This window comes from Enhydra lutris, unplaced genomic scaffold, assembly GCF_002288905.1.
Source record: "Enhydra lutris kenyoni isolate GAN:26980312 unplaced genomic scaffold, ASM228890v2 scaffoldscaffold16, whole genome shotgun sequence".
Taxonomy (NCBI): Eukaryota; Metazoa; Chordata; class Mammalia; order Carnivora; family Mustelidae; genus Enhydra; species Enhydra lutris.
The window spans coordinates 19,583,657-19,597,657 of NW_019154100.1; the positions used below are offsets into that span (position 1 = coordinate 19,583,657).

Below are 14,001 nucleotides of genomic sequence, written 5' to 3' on the forward strand. Positions count from 1 at the left end.
CTGAATGAGAAAAAATGAAGGGAGCTTTGCGGTGGTCAAGCTTTAAGATGGTTCTGTGACAACTCATGCTCCTGTAACAAACATGAAATCAAATACGATTGGTAAATAGGGGATAATAAAAATGTAAAGTGGATTCTGGTTCATGTGTGATTTTTTTTTCCCCAGTGTAGGAAACCAGAAGAGTAGAAATATGGTAACTGTGAATTAAGAAAGGAAAGGAAAAAGCTACATTGCCTACAGGGACCATGCTGACTGTATTTAAGAAACTAAAAACCAGTGCCTCCCTGCAGTCTGTCCGTCCCTCACCACCAGTGCACGTGTCCAGCCTTGTTCGGCTATCATTGGCTCATGGCAAAATGCTCTTCCTCCAAGGCCCCCCTGAAATGCAGCCCTTGCCCCAAGGCACCCCCTGTCTCAGCATGGGCTCAGCACCCACCACTCCTCCACAAGAGTCCTTTGTGTTGTCTCGTGCTTTTGGTTTTGGGAGTCAGGGTGCGAGGTATCCAACTTATTTCCTCAACTAATAATTATAAATTTTAATGATAATATTAAATGATGATCATGGTGTTGATGAAGATAGTAAGCTACAAACTAACATAGTTTTTTTTAATTCTTTTTATTTATTTATTTATTTTTCTTTACTAACACAGATTTTGAGCAAAGCTGATAACCCTGTCGCCCCATAAAGTTGTTATCTAGACAGAGTATTAACAGAATACAAATTTTCTCTGGAATGTAATTATCATGTTATAGCTGACATGCTACGGCACGCACTGGAGTGGCCTGTCATTTCCTTCAAAAAGTATAAATAAAGGACTTCACTTACGTGGTTATTACTTGGATATTACTTTGGTTGGTGACTCAAATGCATGTTCTTAACCAAACACTGCTGTGAACTCCTGAATGCTATGGCGTGAATTTATAAGGTTATACTTGGCTCTGTTTACTCTGAGGAGCAGAATTTCTGTGTCTAGTAGTCAGGTTTTACCCCAGCATCCATGACAAAACCTAGAAAAGTGCTTTTTAATTCAGGGGTTTAGGAAGATCATAAAATGATTTAATGTGTGTTAATAAACCATGCAATGATTTATCTTACTATTGAAGTAGGCAGGATTGTATTTGACAAATGCAGGCTCCTTATGTGAATCTTTAGTTCCTATCTCACCTTTACCGCGTGGCTCTGAGTCCAGCCTAGATTTCTTGTCTTGCATGGCCTGAACACGGGAGTGTTTATTCTGAGGGGCCCCGTTATGGCCTGATGATTTTTGTCTGGTTGTTAACTTCCTCATGTCAAGACCGTGCTACTATTTGCAGAAAAATGATTAGTCTGTGTGTCTGTAATTGCCCGTGGGTCACTTTCAGTGCCAAGTCTTCACCACTACCATTTTTATAGATATATTTTTTTACTGCTACCATTTTTGAAGGGAGATAGTTAGTTTTTCTCCAGTATGTTCATCAAATGCCTGTTGTAAATTGTGTATTCCCAAGGCATGAGCAGGTAGCCAAGAGCCTCTTTAGTTCTGATCCTGCTCTCCATTTCCTCTGTAAAGCTGGAGCAACAGAAATGATCAGATTCTGTTCTTTCTGGCAAGAAGAAGAGGAGTCTGAACTGGAAACAGGAGCAGAACCGTGGCCCCTGACGTTCTCTGATGGACACCAGCATACATCTCACACTGTTACAGGGTGTATCTTGTTGCCACTTTCCAGGGTTATCTTTTTAACTATGTTCCCCTGTCTGGATATTGTTTTGTATTTTTGTTTTGATTTCTGTTGTCTTGCAGCACAAAATACTTGAGATGATATTCTGCTATTTCACTATTAGAAACTGAAGTGACCAAAGTATAAAAAATAGTATTAGAGGATTAAAAACACGAATTACAAAGAAATGTCTTTCTTCCAGAATGCTCCTTCATAATTACGGGGGAATAGTATTCCTTCCTAATTCATGTTGAGCCCTTATTTATTTTATCTTATTTTTTCTGGAGAAGTAGGGCATCTTTTCGAAGACACAGTGCTTGTATTCAAATACATGTCTATTCTGGGGCCACAAGATCATGGTGTTTGAGAGTGAACATTAACAGCCAGGTGTTCCTGGCCCTACAGTTCCCAGACTGTCCCTTACACACTGCCCCACTGGTCCTGCTCACTTTGCCTGAACACCCAACCCCCTTCTTCCCAAGAACCCTTTCAAAGGACCAGTATTTGTCAAAGGAAACAATATTTGTTGTATAAACATAGGAAACTTTTGTAATTAAAAGCAGAACAAAGGCTAATCTATTTTTTTAAGAAACTGGTCAGATGGATTACTTTTGCTACTGCTACAGTTTTCCCAGTAAGAACTTTAGTCAGAGAAAAAGACACTGAATTATGTATTTCATAGATGCTACAAAGAAAGATGAAAGAAGTGTAGGGGGGAAGCATGAGCACTAATGGTTCAGGAATACTTGCTTAGGTTTGGGGCAGGAAGAAAACTGATTTTTAATTTGTATGCAAGTAAACAAAGGCATCAGAGGATGGTGTGTGAATGCCTGTCGCTAAGAACAGACAGTAATTGCTGAAATGAGAGAGAGATCAGCAACTAGACATTTTAAAGATTTTATTTATTTTATTTATTTTTTAAAAAAGATTTTATTTATTTATTTGACTGACAGAGATCACAGGTAGGCTGAGAGGCAGGCAGAGAGAGGAAGGGAAGCAGGCTCCCCCCTGACCAGAGAGCCCGATGGGGGGCTCGATCCCAACACCCTGGGATCATGACTGGAGCTGAAGGCAGAGGCTTTAACCCGCTGAGCTACCCAGGCGCCCCCAAATTTTATTTATTAATTTATTTGAGAGAAAGAGAGAGAAAGCAATTGAGTGGGGGAGGAGCAGAGGGAGAGGGACAAGCAGACTTGGCACTGAGCATAGAGCCTGAGCCAGGTTCGATCTTATGACCCTTAGATCGTGACCTGAACCAAAATCAAGAGTCAAACCGTCAATCAATTGAGCCACCCAAGCGCCCCTAAGCAACGAGACATTTTAAAAAGCATTGAGATACAGTTGGGCTACAGTAGTCCTGAACAGCCTAATGAAAAAATGAGGCAAGGTAAAAAACAAAACAAATCACAAGAAAAATGAACCCAAAAAGGAGATCTGTTTGATAGTGATGTGTTTTCATTTATGGATTGTGTCAGTCGACCTCATTATTGTGAGCGTAGGACAATCTGGGGAAGAGTGGGCTTGGAGTGAAGAGTGGGCAGGGTATCCACTGTGCCTTCTCATCCAGGTCACCAGTTGTTAAGAAGTTTTATTCTGGAAAGTCAAAATTGCTCCTGAATGTACATAGTAATTCCTAGAGGAGGTTGTTTTTTTTTTTTTTAATAGTCATTTAAAATTTTTTACAAATCAGTTTCTTCCTGTCTTTTCTGTCTGATTTCCTAAGAACGATGCTACATTGGTAATTATGTTGAAGTTCCAAGTTAATACATTTTGTTATTACAGAAACTGATCAGATATCATGACTGCATGTACATTATACTCAATGGCACAGCTTCATAATTTTGAGTACCATTTTAATCTTGCTGCTTCTTATCAACTGATTTGAACCATACACCTTGGGATGACTGACAGGCAGTGTACTCTATGTTTAATGATTCAAACATTCTTGTGATGTTATGATAATCCACAATTTATATGACAGTAGTGAAAAGACTGCTTTAGGTTTACTCTAATGACCGGATATTAAAAATATAACTAATCTTATACCATGAGATACAAAGCTAGCCATGTTAGCATCGACCTTGACAATAAGTATGGGTTCTCATTTCTTATCTCTCATACTGGCTTACAATTTTTTTTTTTAATTGGGATGCTCTGTGTATGATTGATCCCATTTCAGTGAAGTGGAGTTGACCCTTGAACAACATGCGAGTTAGAGTACAAGCCACCCCTGCAGTCAGAAATCCACATATAACTCTTTACTCCCCCAAAATATAACTACTAGTAGCCTACTATTGACTAGAAGCCTTACTGATAACATAAAGTTGATTAAAACATATTTTATGTTTTAGGTAACATATTGTATGTTTTATATATATTATATACTGTAGTCTTACAGTAAAGCAAGCTAATTTGCTATGCTATTGAAAAATCATAAGGAAGAGAAAACAAATTTATAATACTGTATTTATCAGAACAAATTCATGTATGAGTGGACCCGTGCAGTTCAAACCAATGTTGTCCAAGGGACAACTACATATTTTAAATAAAATGAAATGCCTCAGAGTTTTAAATGTCCTTGACTACTAATGTTTTCTCCCTTGCTTTTAATGGGAACAGCATTAACCTATGCTTGAAAATTTCTTATGGTTTAGCCTTCAGAATATTAATTACTTCTAGACTCCAGTTTCCTTTAACTAGGGTTGGGCTCCATCAAGTCAATACATAATTATTCATTATTTAAATAATCAAAAAGTAGTAAATTTTCATCCACGTAAAGTCTTGTATTTAAAATAAGTGAATTTGGCTCTCAAGGGATCTCTTTTACTTACAGGAAGTACTGTTGAGAATTTCCTTCAGATAGAGCCAAAATAGGAAGACTACAGGCTCCACTTCATTACAAAAAAGCAGGTTGTTATAGTTTCAGGTGAAATAATTAATGTTAGCTTATTGATTTTTTAAATAGACAGTCCCTGCCATCTGGAATGAAAACATTAGCTAGGGAGAATGCATTGTGGTTTGGTGATACTCCTAGGTTGTGATTAAATCACAAACACAGATGTATGTCGTTGTACCTAGTGAAGGTTCTGTTTTATGTGACTGTTACTATTAATCCCTGTTTCCCATATTAAAATACGTGATTTAGGGGTGCTTGTGTGCCTCAGTCAAACATCTGCCTTCAGCTCAGGTCATGATCCCAGGGTCCTGGGATCCAGCCCCTTGTGGGGCTCCTTGCTCATCGGGAAGTCTGCTCCTCCCTCTCCCTCTGCCTGCGACTCGCCATGCTTGCATGCTCACGCTCTCTCTCTCTCCATCAAATAGAAATAAATAAAATCTTTTATAAAATAAAATATCTGAGCTGACCTCAGAAAGTAAGCGTAGCAAATAGCCTGACACATACTAATCACGTCTTGCTCATTAATTCCATTTATTTTGCAGTTAGAAATCAATGACTTGTTAAATTTACATGGTTTGTCAGCCTGGAGAGGGATGAAAGTTTCCATTCTAATTTTTCTTATCTAACTTGATGTACTCATTTCTTTCCTCTAGGAGATAACAGAAACTAGTGGCTTTTCTATTCTGTTTTATAATATTATAGCTTATTTTGGGGAATAGGGATTATTTCAGTTCAGAATACAGACATCTAAGTAGACCCTCGATTATTCGCTTCTTGATGCGCATATTAATAATATGCTATAAGGGGTGCCTGGGTGGCTCAGCTGATTAAGCGTCTGACTCTAGATTTAGACTCAGGCAATGATCTCAGGGTTTTGAGATTGTGCCCCCTGGTCACCTCCATGCTCAGCAGGGAGTCTGCTCTGAGGATTCTCTCTTCCTCTCCCTCTGCCACTCTCCATTCTCCTGTCCTCGCTTTCTCTTTCTCTCTCAAATAAAAATAAATAAATCTTTAAAAAAATAATAATGTGCTATAATAATAATAACTACAGGGTAATGAGTACCTATTATATTCTTGCCATAGTGGTAGAAATGTCATATTCATTTTCTAAATATTAAAGCAACCGTGCAGATGTTAATTTTTAAAAGTCTTTGCTATGTTTATTTTGTAATCATGATTTCTTAGTCTTTATTAATTTGATACGACTTGGGGAAATTAGTACGCCCTTCCCTTTTTTGTTGCATATGTTTGGGGGCGTAGGAGGAACAAAATGTGAGAGAATAGGCAGAGCATGGAGCGGGCAGAAGGATGAAGTTGAAGAGAGACGCAGTGAATGGTTCCATGAACCCTTCCGTAAGCGGTATCAACCAAGAAAACACAAAGTTCGCAAGATGAGTATTTTCTTCTCTCATGGACTTAAAAAGTATGATAATTCAGGACCATTTTCAGCATATATTAATTATATAGCTTTGTGGTATATGTTTCCTATCAGATGTGATGTGTATATTCTTTTTTTCTTATTTCTTAAGCTGCACAGATGACAGTCATGAAGCACTTTTACTACAATATTCAGCAGATACTAATTTGAGCATATAAACCAATTTTATGTAGCAGAAAGCACTGTTAGCTGCAACGTGAAGGTCCTCCTGTCAAGTAACAATTCTATACTTGGGCTTCCTATATCTGAGGAAGTACTTGACGGGCATGCCTCCCTCAGTTGGGTTCACAACTCATCTGCAACACTAAACGCAGATAAAATAAAGATCACATCTTGGTTAAAGGTTTGTACATGAAAGCCCCTTGCATATAGAGCCAATATTTTGTCCAGATGGTAACTGTAGAGGACGTGTTCTCTTTCAGCCTTTTTCTTCTCCCATTTTCTCTCAGGGTCTTTATCTCACTGCTCTGGTGCTCCGTATGTGACGCTGAGTTTAATATTTTTTAAGTGAGGGAATTGTGACTAAGGAAGGTTAAGTAACTTATCCAAGCTCTACAGCTTATAACTGATTACTAAGTGACAGAGGGTGGGATTCAAGTCAAATTCCATCTGAATCCACAGCCCCTTCTCCACTCATGAGTCACACAGTGTAGGGTGTTCTGTAGTTGCCCTTCATATGAAAGGTATTCTATGTTTTTCATGAATTGAATATAACTTAATATCTGATGCTGAAGTTTCCATGTTTTCCAGAATATATCTCTCTTTGATTTAGAAAATATGTGAACATAAGTCCCCTCCTTCAAAAGACGTAGACCAGGTAGGAGCCCTTTAAAACTAAAAGGGAATCTTCAAGTCAATGAGAATATAAAGTGGGACTTGTTTGATTAGAGCTTTGATGTTTTCAGAAGAGTCATGTCATTGTGTCCTGGATCCAGGCTGGCCATCATTAGAAGAGCCCGGAGAGCCTCAAGAGCACAGCAACAATTGTGGACATTTTCAAAACTCCTTTTCAGCAAAAATAGTTTCAGTGTCAAAATGGAAATGTGTTAAATAAATTCTCTATGATCTTGAATGTTTTAATTTCGTGTGTTTACTCCTAGGAAAATAAAGCATGGTAGAATTTATAATCTCTGTGTTTTATACTGATGATACAGATCTTATGATTGGTTACCATATTGTCCTGAAAAGTATTGTGTGTGATGTCATCATCGTATTTATCTGACCAGGGTGATGTTGGTATTGGGTGTGTGAGGTAACCTCCCAAGATAGGAAAACGAAGTCTGGAGATAGATTTGGGGGAGGGTGGTTGGTGAGATGGGAATGGCTGATGCATAAGATGATAGAAGCTGTTTGCCTGATACTTACCTGTGCAAAATCAACACATCATGTGTGTTTACATAGATTCCCTTATCATATAGAGCGCTTACTGTTTGCTAGGCAGGGTGCAGTAGGCATGTAAGTAAATGACGGTTCTCTTCCTGGCTTGCTGATACCTAGCATGGCAAACACATGTGGAGCCCAATTGTTGAAATAGCCAATGACTCTTGTTATGACAGAAGTTAGGATAGAGTTAGGTCTTCTCACTCATGACTGCTTAGATCAGGGAAGGCTTTGCCAAGGAAGTAACAGAGGGACAAATGTTTGAAAGATGAAATAGACTTACTATTTTTTTTTTTTTTTTTTTTTTTTTTTTTGCTCTGGAGAAGATGATGAAACAGCAAGGGCCACTATTTTCTTCCGTGAAGTTACCAAATATGAGACTTTTCTTTGGGATGAAAGGGGGAAAAAAAAGAAGTATCTAGTATCTGTAAAAGCCATACTTAAAGGATGCAAAGGATGAAAGTAAAAGGATAGAAAAATGTCTGTCAGACAAATGTTCATGAAAAGAAAATCTGTTACATGAAATAGTCCTGAAATAGCAAAGATTCCTTCCTTACCCATGGGATGTCTGATAAACTTAGTGGTATGGCTAATTGCAAATGTTTGTACTTTAGTTATACACCATTGCTATAAATATTTTTGATCAGTCAAAAAATAAGTGTTGGGCGCTTGTTATTTCTTAAATATGGAGTTGGCATCCAATTAGATCGTTTAAGTCAGAATTTAATTGCAATATCAAAAAATGTTGCTATTTTCAGTGGCAAGCTTTCTGGCATTCTCTTGATTTAACATGGTGATAGGTAGTGGTTTGCTATGGTAAATATCAGCTTGACCTTTGTGGCAAGAAATGACATTTCTGGGTTGATTTTGTGTGTGTGTGTGTGTGTCTCCTATACTTATATTAGCATGTGGAAAACAGTCATACCATTGCTCTCAAATACAGTGTTCATCCAGTTGTTACATATCACTATTGATTTTTGGAGATCAGAATCCCTTTTATTTGTAAGATGATAAATACTATGGTGTGACTACATAAGAAGGACACTTACTTTGTGAAATAATATAAAATTAAATTTTTGAGGCATACCAAATAGTGAAGCTCAGAATGCTAATTTTACTTAACTGGAATTCTTCCAGAATTTTGATTTTCATAGCCCTGTAGCCAAAAATAATGTTTTGTCTTAAAACTAAGATCTCTGTCTAGAGTCTCTCTGGTCTCATAAATATGTTCTACATACATGGTTTAGTAAACATAGGATAGTTTAGTCAAGGTTGGTTTGTATTTCAGAGTCGATGCTGTTAAAAAGAAAATGATGTTTGATTACCAGTGTGAACCATTACCTGCCATTTAAAGCAAAAGCAAGATTTCTGGTTGATGCTTATTGATATTTCCATTCAGGCATATTGGTACGTACACTAATATGAAATTGTTTTTCTATGTGAAATAATTTTTGAGTACCATGATACAAAGTGTAAAAAAAAATACTGTTGTAAGTTTCTCAAGTGACTTTTGCAGGGAGAGAAGGTTGAAACTGAAGCTATATTTCTTTCAGAACTTTGAGTCAGAGTGGTATAGTCAATGGAATTTACCAATTAAAAATAGAACATATGGACATGAGCCAATGCAGTTGATAACCAGACTTTTCTAGAAACTCTGCCATCACTGCAGTTACTAGATCCAATACTATAAAGTGTAGTACCCACAATGCATTTTTATGTTAATTTCTTTGGACTAATATCTTTAAAATACTACCAAAAAAGATATTGAATACTTTGTTTGCTCAGATTATACTAGATGGTGATGACTACATTAAGGAGTCCTGTGAGATCATTTCTGCTACAGTCTGATTCTGACCTGTCTACAAGCCAAGAAAAATAAAGACAAAAAATAGACGTGCAATTATATTTCACTGATTTCAACAAAAGATAATCTTTTCAGACATGCACCTAGCTTTTTAAAATTATGATTTATTATTGATTTGAAGTTAATTATTGAAATTTTAATAAGATACTATGGTAGAATGAATAACAACGCAAGGTAGAATGAATAACAATGCAATATTACATGTAGAATATCATATCATTAATACTTTCTCCTCCTGGACGGGCTGCTCTGAGCTCTGCATAGAGGGACTGATGTGCAACTGGCAAATTTTTAGAAAAATAGAACCTAGAACAACATAGCTTAGTGAAGAAGATCAGTGTACACATCCCTATCATCCTAAGTGTACAATGCTGGTCTCGTCTGCCATCACAGAGATCATTTTCGGGATGATCCTCCTTTTTATACCTTGAAAGGTCAGGGTCTTCAGCAGTCTCTTACATCATTTAATGATTTTCATTTGGGAAAATTGTTCTCTAGTAATACTGGCTAGTTTAAAATTGGGTCCACAAAAGATAAGTTATCCATTTACATTTAGCCCTCTAATCATTGCTTTGGAAAGGTTGATCTAATCTACTGATTCTCACACTTTGTTGTGTGTCAGAATGAATTGGAGGGCATATAAAGTACAGATTCCTCCCAGAGATTGTGATTTAGTAGATCTGGGATAGGGGCCAATAAATTGCAATTCTACCAAGTTCCCAGGTGACCCTGATGCTCTATAGTCCCCTAGAAACAGCATAAATCATGGATCAACCCTTCCCATTTGAAGGGAAAAGTTAGAGAAGAAGTTATTATCAATCAAATCAAGGCCACCAATTGTTAAGAGTTTTTGTCGATGTTGCTTTGTTTTCATATCAAACAGTCTCCCTGGAATTTCTTTGCTGATGTGTTTTCCCAGACTCTTTACCTGCTCTTGGGTGGAGGCAAGATTTCCTTATCAGAAGACCATTTGGTAACCAATTAGGTTGTTTCAGTGGAGAGGAATCACTGTAAATTGAATATCCATTGTCTAATAGGAATTGGCGATATTCCTCCAAGAGATAGAAAATTCAGATAAAGAAGCTATTTGAATTAGAAATAAAAATGAGTATACTGTACTCTATATTCCCTGTTCTTTGGGAGTCTGTGGGTTCCAAGTCTACTGCCTGCAGGCAAATTTGTATAACTGTGACAGTAGTTTGAGAAACGTGAGGGTGGGAGAAGATGCAACGTGAATGCATCAGAGAACGAGAGAGGAATTACAGGTATTGGTGAATAATGTGTAGCTTTCCTATAAAGTGCAATTAATAGTTCAGTCAAACAAGTTTTAAAGTTTAGTGCATCTAGATTCCAGAATCATGGGATTTGATGCTGCATGAAAAGTCTGCGTCTGATTACAGATGAGCAGAAGGTACCTTATTGTTTTAGAATAAATCAGATTACAGACCTTCTTTGCTTCTTTCCAGTGGGTCTGTAGTCAGCACCCAAGACTGGTTTGAGAAAATGTCATTGTGAGCTAGGGTCTGAGGATATTTCTGGAAATCCTTCGATGCCATATAGATAGTTTTTTTTTTTTTTTAAGATTTTGTTCATTTAGTTGACAGACAGAGATGACAGAGATGACAAGGCAGAGAGTCAGGCAGGGGGGGGGGAAGCAGGCTCCCTGCTGAGCAGAGAGCCTGATGCGGGGCTCGAACCCAGGACCCTGGAATCATGACCTGAGCTGAAGGCAGAGGCTTAACCCACTAAGCCACCCAGGCACCCCTAGATAGTTTTTTATACATCTTTTTATTTTGCCTATATACCTGCATAATAAGCATTGGAATTGTCATAATCACTTTCGAATGACGTTTTGGTGTCCCTCTTATATGTTTATTACTAGTTTTGCATATTCTGTTTAAAACCACTGAGAAACAATTAGACAGTGGTTTCATTTTTCAACAGTAGATTATATTAAAAATTATTGAATGAGTGTAAAATGAATGTAAAGTGATTTTTAGATCAGCTTCCAACATTTTTATTAAATTGAATTAATGTTTATTATATTGACATTTTTAAAATGCCTATTTATTCTAGACTGGCATTTGAGTTAGCTTACTATGGTTTTTATATTATAGAACTTAAAATCTTTCTTTCCAAGACAGTAAAACTGGTTTTATAAATGTCCAAAAAGAAACTTAGTGACATTTCTTCACAGACATTGTTGAGATGATGTGAGAGGAATTATGCAGTAGTCTTAATATTGAAGTTGTTGGTTAATGGAACCATGGTAATCAATATACTTGGGGTGATTTTAATGATGCTTATTTTTCCTCTGAGAAACAAGTGATACCTATTTTATGATAAATGTCCCGTGTCTTTTCACTTGAAACTAACTTTTCATTGTTAAGAGGTGAAAGACAAGACCGCTAATGGAAAAAACAAATAAACAAATAAACACTGAAAAAAATGTGGGATGAAATGTAAATAAATCTCAAGTGGAATAACTTGGTCAACATGAGGAAGTCACATTGCATTATTTTATGTGGAATGCCTTTTCCTGGAACCTCTGAGAAATAGGATAATTACTAACTCACTCTTTTGGAGTTTTATTTTATTTTTTATGATGATAAAAGCTGGGAAACTGTTTTTGTCAATTGCGGTTTGAGGGTATGATTTAAATTTAAAATGAAAAAGGATGTCTATTATGTCATTAGTGAGATTATGTTATTCCTCTTACACATTTATCACTAGTTTTGCATATTCTGTTCAAAACCACTCTGAAACATTGGGTGGTTCTATTTTTCATCACTAGATCATGTTAAAATTTATTCTGAATCTCTCTGATAATAATCCCCGAACAGGATGGCAGACTTGAGAATGTGATGGGAAGCCTGTTGCGTTAGAGACCACCTGCCCCAGACTAAGCAAGTCCCCTTAGTCATAAATTCATTAATGAGTGCTTTCCTAGCCTTAGTAACCTTCAGCACACCCTTTTTTACTTTCTTTGTGTCTAAAATAGGGAGCTCATTTGTCCTAAGTGAGTAGATTTCTTCTTACTATGAGAAGCTGTTGTTCAAAAGAACTCTTGCATATTCTGGTATAAACAAAATAAAGGAAGGTTGCAGTGGTTCGGGGAAGAACCTCTTTTAGAGAGTGCTGTGAGTCCACTCCCAGGTTCCACAGCATCCTGAGGGACAGGGAATTTGAACACCATTGTAGCAAATTCTAAGTTTCCCCCCAGGTCCTAAATGCGATGCTCGGGTCCATCATCCCTGAGATAAATTGCCAACTCCACAGGATTTCCATCTCTTGAATTTTATATAATGATTTCTTAACTGAGTCAAAGTTTAGTTGTAATATCAAATGGAATTAACTATTTTTTTTTGACTGACAGGAACATAGGATTTTCTTGTTTTGACTTAAATCACATGCACTTCGGAATAACTTCTTTTTTAAAAAACTTGTAACATCGGTCAGAATATAATTTTGCAAGAGGTAGAAGTTAATCTATGAAAGAAGGACAATTCAGTGCCACTTTCTTCAGCCGTGGGTTATCTGCCTAACGACTCAACAGTCTTCCTCCCTTCCACCCGAACTCTATGTCTCCTTGTTCTCTTTCCCCTGCCCCACACTCTGTGGTTGACCAAGATCCTTCCTTCATCTGATTGTTCTGGGAACCTTGAAACACACTGCTTTTCCCCTTTCCTTCTCTGTTGCTACGAATATGTCAAGAATGACATTCTCCCTGCTGATCTAGTTTAGAAAAGTGAGAAGAGTTCTCAGAACTAGTGGATTATCAATTTTGGGTGTGCCCTTGGGAGTGGCTAGATGCTCCAACCCAGTTTGTGATACAGAATTTATTTCTCATAGAGAAATGGTGCTATAAGCGTCCACCAAAGACTATATAATGTTTAGTAGTATATAGTACAGTTCATTTACTCTACAGGTGAATGCCACAATGTTTGTTGGTGTGGGAGCCTATCCTCTATTATAAATGCTATTTCTATAGAAAAGTGGGGTCTTTCAGGTAGAGGTGAATGCAGAATATTCCAAGCTGGGGACTCAGCTTATTTATTGATTGATCTACAGGTGCATATATTATATTCAGTGGTTCGGCGTCTATCCATTAAACAGCGTCCACACTTCTTTTCCTTTTTCTTTTCCACATTGAATTTAGCCTCTGAGGCTGAAATAGAAGGGACATTTTCAGATCTGAGCTATGTTTTCGTTTTAATTTGATAGAATAGAAACTGGATGCAATAAAATTGAGAGGTGGTACTGAGATCCTGTTAGGGTTTGTGAAATGGACAATTGTCTTACATAAATAGCAAGTAAAAAATCCAGCGAGTTCTTCATAAACATTTTATTCTGGGGTGTGCTTATTTTCTGAAACTACCTCTACTAAATCTCCTGTCAGTCTTGAAACTCGAAGGCAGAAAAGCTTCTAGTGCTACAGCCAACTGCAGTGTAGCCGGAGAAACAGGCAACAAAAATAGAACACCAGGATTGCTGTGCGTGGGTGAGGCAGAAACCACATTATGAGCAAAAGCTTCCAGTATTATTTTAGAACCAATACAGAGCTCTGCACTTCTCTCCTCTCTCTTCCAAAAACACATACTATAAAAATAAAATGAAATTAAATGTATGTGCATTTGCCCTCTTAGAATTATGATTCTTAATTTTTTTTTTTTTTTTTTTTTGCCTGCCTTTCTTTGGAGGCGAATCTCCCTGTGGAAATACAGT

At 37.2% G+C, this 14,001-nt stretch overlaps 1 protein-coding gene across 13 annotated transcripts in view; it reads left to right on the forward strand.

The window, feature by feature from the left end:
• Positions 1-14,001, forward strand: part of LOC111147209 (histone deacetylase 9) — a 926,500-nt gene that overhangs the window by 376,770 nt on the left and 535,729 nt on the right. The gene's annotated exons all lie outside the window — the stretch shown is intronic.